Below are 6,055 nucleotides of genomic sequence, written 5' to 3'. Positions count from 1 at the left end.
CTCAGCTGGAGATCCTAAGACATCCAGAAAAGACTTTCCCTAATGTTGAATCAATTGTATATTTTGCAAGAGATTTAAATTATTTTGAAACTGGAAACTAGGATGACAAAACAAGGGTCCGATTTAATGAGAAAAAAAATCCGATAGTTTTGTTGGCCTTGCATAATAGACAAGCACATTTTGCACAATAATCAACTACAATTTTAGCTCCCTGCAGGTCGTGTCAGTGATGTAAATCATCTGGGAAGCAAACATATAGGAGGTTAAAGCGTTGGACATTGTTTTTTTTTTAATTTTTTTTTTCAACGTTTATTTATTTTGGGACAGAGAGAGACAGAGCATGAACGGGGGAGGAGCAGAGAGAGAGGGAGACACAGAATCGGAAACAGGCTCCAGGCTCTGAGCCATCAGCCCAGAGCCTGACGCGGGGCTCGAACTCACGGACCGATAGATCGTGACCTGGCTGAAGTTGGACGCTTAACCGACTGCGCCACCCAGGCGCCCCTGGACATTGTTTTTATATGTGGGAAGAGATGGCTTAGTGAGGAGAGGACTTGTTAGCACAAGACTTGGGTGCTTACTTTCAGAGAAAATTGGACTTTTACTGAATATTGAGTAATTCAATAATGGAGGATGAGGATCCTCCTCAATATGGAGGACTGAGGAAGATAATCCTCAGAGAGAGCAAGAAAAGCCATTATTTGTTACATGTCCAACCTGTGCTTTATTTAATCCCCAGAGTGACCCTAAAAGGCAGATATGTGTGCGTTGCTTGCCCAGCCCCTTCTCTGTCCTCCAAGCTATGTAGTGGGTTTTCTTTAAGGAATTCATCTCAGCCATGAAATTTGGAAGGGTTAATCCACTCGAGTAAGGGGTAACTTGTGATTGGCCTATACTCACCCCCTTCTCCCTGGCCACAGCAATGATTCATGGATGGGCATATATCCCAACTCACGCCAACAGAGTGAGATGTTCCAGGACTCTCTCTTCCCTTAGATGGAGAGGTGGGACTATGTGATGTCTAGAACCTCGGAAGCCATTTTGCTACCACAAGGGAGAGTCAGGGAGATGCTGTGAAAGGGGAAGGATTCTGTGTTAGATAAAGACAGCGACTGGAGAAATAGAGAAATGAGGTCCTTGGGGACATTTTTTGCACTGCTCGATCAGCCTTCCCAGAAACTCACCCTGACTCTGGGTTTGTCCGTGAGTAAATCTCCTCTGTTCAAGCCAGGTTGAATTCCGTTTTCTGTCAATTGCAACCAAAAGGTTGCAAACCAAGTGATACAGAGTGCCTCAATTTTGCAGAAGAGGAAACTGAAATCCTACAAGATTTAAATCTGCCTCAAGTCACATAGATAGTGAGAGGTGAAGCCAACATTTGAAGCCAGATCTTTCTCACCAGTGTTTTTCAGGACGTAGTGTGGCGCTGGTGAAGTACTATGGGGGCAGATAACAACTCCCCACTCTCAACCGCAGAGTCGTTGACATTCAGTTTTAGAAGCTGTTTTATAGGCTATGCTTCCACTCAGTATTAAGAGGAAACAGAGCATTCAGAGAACTTCTTTCATCATGCTTGGTTTCTAAGTTGTAGAATGGTCCACTCTGGTACTAGCCCTTTCTTCTCTCTATGGCGAGTAGTTTTTGTTCCTCACTCTCTAAACGTTAGCCTCATTTTCCAAGGATAGCAGAGGTGCTGGGTGACGTCCCCTGGAGCTCCTTAAAGGCTAGGCTCTCTCAAAGTTCACACCAGAATTCTTAGAACTTGAGAACAATTGCAGTAATAGGTAGGTAGGGCTTGAAGCAGGAGCCCTGTAATTCAGTTCCTCTCCCTTCAACCTATTCTACTCACAGATAACAGGTTCATCTTGCTGAGAGTCAGCCCTGACCACACCACTTCACAAATATTTGCCCTGGTTTCCTAATGTCTGTACCAGCAACCTCCAAAGTAGTGTGCATACCCCAAGATTTCCATTGTCTTATGGAAAGAAAAAGAACTTCCATGTATAGTTAGTAGCTATTGTCACAAGGGAGGAGAAAATTCAGCTTTATTAGTATTTTATATACAGGTCAACACAGACTCCCTTACTCAATTTGTTTGTTGGAAAGTCCCACATCATGTGCAAGTTACCCTGGGGGCCAAAAGGGTGGCACGGACAGCACAGGTGACCCATCTTTTCCCATTTGGCTCATTGCCAACTCACTGTCATTTACACGGCCAAGTTAATTGTTGGGGTTTTCTTTATTGACTTATTTTTGAGAAAGAGAGAGACAGAGACAGAGCGTGAGTGAGGGAGGGGGAGAGAGAGGGAGCCACGGAATCCAAAGCAGGCTCCAGGCTCCGGGCTGTCAGCACAGAGCCTGACGTGGGGCTCGAATTCATGAACCGTGAGATCATGACCTGAGCCGAAGTCGGATGCTTAACCGACTGAGCCACCCAGGCGCCCCGCAAATTAATTGGTTTTATGGGTTATATATAGGCTTCTGAACAAAACTAAAACCTACCAAATGAATAGATGTCTTTAAAAGGTCCTTTCAAAGAAATCAGGCATTGACAGGCATACTAATAATATAAACACAAGTAAATGTAAGAGAAATGACAGAACTGACATGCCTCCTACCCTTGCCTACTTGGTGCAGGCTCTTCATTAGCCAGGTTGTGAAGCAAAATAATGATCATATTAAGAACAGGCTAGGAGTTGACTAAAAATTTAGAAATTATCAGGGAGACTAAAACGTGGATTTATATCATTAATGACAGATGTCACCTTAAGGGTATATTGTGCCTTGAGTTATTAGCTTATAACAATAGCACGTTTGTGTGTGTGTGTGCGAACGGATCATTCATGTATTGGTGGTCAGTCAAAAACTTGTTACTGGAAAATAGGGCATAAAAAACTTTGAGACCAGACTTTTGCATAATGAATACAAATTCCCAGTTGCCTCAAGAATGTGTAGAAAGCCCACGGGGTTCAGATAATGTAGTAAGTATCAAGGCATCAGGTTAGCCTTCTATATATGTCCCTGACCTACATGTCTAGCCTCTCCTCCCACAAGTCCTTGTTACAGCCAAGTTGTCCTGCCTGCAATTCTCCTCTCATGATTTCCCACCTCTTTCCCCAAGATGTTTCATGTTCTTTTCTCTTACCTAAACCCTGCTTTTCCCTTTTCTCTGTTCCCTTTGCCCAATTTCTGTCCATACCTCGAAGCACAGCTTCATTCTTCATGAAGCCTTCATTCATTTTATCAGCTGGAAGTAATTTTTCTCTGCTCTGAACGTCCACAATATTTAAGCAGTACCCCTCTTATGGCTCTTGTCATTGTCCCTTTATAAGGATTATCCCAAAGGACTGCACATTTTTTAAAGATCTGAATACACGTTTGGTTCATCTTTGACTCCTTTGCTAGGATCTAGCACAATGCCTGATATAGCACAGGTCCTCAGTAAATATTTGTAGACTGAATGAAGGATGATTGGATGAATTCCAATTGGTGCATTGTCCTAAATGTCTGATATACGTTCTATTTTACAACAGTACACAAAGGAGCTTTATGAAAAATCCCTCACAGGAGTAGACACGATTTGAGCTCAAATTGTGATTTTAATCATGGAAATACACTTCTCTCTTTTTCAGCTCTGTTATTTAATTAGAGATTGTGTAATTCTCACCCAGAGTTCATAGCTATTTAGCTGATTTATAACTCACAATGTAATCAACTTGAATAAGTCATCTTATTTCGGACACCCACATTAACCAGAAGAACCAGGCCATATTAGGGAGCTTTGATTTGCAGCCAAATCTCCTTCTACCCTCTTGAAAACAAATCTGGCAGAACTCCAACTGCTCAGTCAAATAGACATTTAGCTTACACTGTGCATTAGATATGCCCAGTGACCTCAGAAAAATACACACAAATGGAAATGCTGGCTTAAAGTACTATATATGATTATAGTTCAGACAAAAACTTTTACTTGAGGGCAGCCATAATTGCTGTACTTCTAGCTAATGTGCGCTTGAAAATGTATTTGCTTTTAGCCTATAAAAAAAATTCCAAAAGATCTGCTACAGTATTTACCAGGAAATAAGTATTCTCTTAAACAGGTATTAAAAACAGACCTCTTTTTTTTTTTTAATTTTTTTTTCAACGTCTATTTATTTTTGGGACAGAGAGAGACAGAGGCATGAACGGGGGAGGGGCAGAGAGAGAGGGAGACACAGAATCGGAAACAGGCTCCAGGCTCCGAGCCATCAGCCCAGAGCCCGACGCGGGGCTCGAACTCACGGACCGCGAGATCATGACCTGGCTGAAGTCGGACGCTTAACCGACTGCGCCACCCAGGCGCCCCAAAAACAGACCTCTTTTTACCCTTTCTTTTTCCTTGGCCACTCCAAACCAGTGTCATTTTGACATTTCAAAATAAATTCTATAACAAAGTTAAAAAAAAAAAAAAAAAGGACCTGTGCATTTAGAAGATTCTAACCCTGTAATACCTGTAGTCCTATCACCTACTACACTAAATTTCTTTGAAAAAATTATTTTTAATGTTTGTATTTATTTTTGAGACAGAGAGAGACAGAGCATAAGCAGGGGAGGGGCAGAGAGAGAGGGAGACACAGAATTTGAAGCAGGCTCCAGGCTCTGTCAGCACAGAGCCCGACGCGGGGCTCGAACTCATGGACCCGCGAAATCATGACCTGATCCGAAGTGGGACCCCAACCGACTGAGCCACCCAGGTGCCCCTAAACTAAAATTTCTTCTTCAGACTCAGCAATTAACAAGAAATCCATTATCTTGGGTCAGGGATAGAAGAACTTTTGAATTCCAATTTCCCTTCCCTTCTTACATGTGTGTGTGCGCGCGCGCGCGCACACACACACAAACACACCCACACACACACACCTTCTACAAACACTTCATCTCACTTTGGAAGCGATAAAATAAGGATTGAACAAACACTGCTCAGTAATATGCAATTTCAAATCTGTGCCTAACCTGTCACAAGGCACCTCCCCTTTTAGCATAATTTTGGTGGGATGATTTTCTGCGACTTCATAAGAAACGCTATGTAGGGGAGCTGAGAAAGTTTTCAATTCTAAGGATTCTTATGTATTTTCAAATTTTACTTCATTTCTAAGATCCAAGATTGCTCCTATGGATATAATTCAGGCACCCTCTGGTGGTCAGTAAAACACAACTAACTCTCCAAACATTAATTTGAATTATTTAAGCTTAACGGCCAAATTTACAGTTTATGCAAATAAGCCTGCATACCTTTTTTTCATCAACAGTCTAAATCTGTCTAAATTTTTGCACTCAAAGCAAATACTGCTTCCATTACTTGTATGAATATGCCTTTGCCGTATGAAAGTGTCATTTATAAGTCATGAAATTCCATGTAAATAGCAGGTATGATATTAATTCAGAAAGATAAAGATTAATTTATCTTCAGAATATAAAAGCAGGGGACCCATCTGGATTAGGGGAAACATTACTAAAACATTAAAAACCTTAAGGAAAACATTACTAGGAAAACATTAAAAGCAGACCAAACCCACTCTAAACAAATTCACTGTGGAAACAATACTCTAACTGGTAACATAAATACTGGATGGAGAGAATGTCACACATGGCGATTATTTAAATAAATAATTTAAACCCTAATTAGTATAACTGAGGCATAAAAAATGTTTCTATCACATTAGCAGAAATATGCTATGTAAGTTTTTCTTCAACAGCAAACTTCTGCACTATTTTGGGAACAGTGCTAACAGCACTGGTATTCCTAGTGTTTAAAGCTGTGTTGACATGATAAAGTGCTATAATTTCAACTTGTTATCGCGAGGCAGAAACCGCCTCATTAATTTCTGCTTCATTCAAACTAAGGAACAAATCAATGTTTTCCAGCGGGAACAAGCTAAATGAGCAACAAAAAGAAAACCCCAAACACTGCAATATGTCATTAGTTAAAATGTAGAAAAAAATTGAAGACCGTTTCCTAACTCTGTTTAATCCACAAAATCTACATAAAAATGAGAAACTCTTTGGGGTGCCCGGG

This window comes from Lynx canadensis, chromosome C1 (assembly GCF_007474595.2).
Source record: "Lynx canadensis isolate LIC74 chromosome C1, mLynCan4.pri.v2, whole genome shotgun sequence".
NCBI classification, from domain to species: Eukaryota; Metazoa; Chordata; class Mammalia; order Carnivora; family Felidae; genus Lynx; species Lynx canadensis.
Note: the sequence above shows the minus strand (reverse complement) of the source record.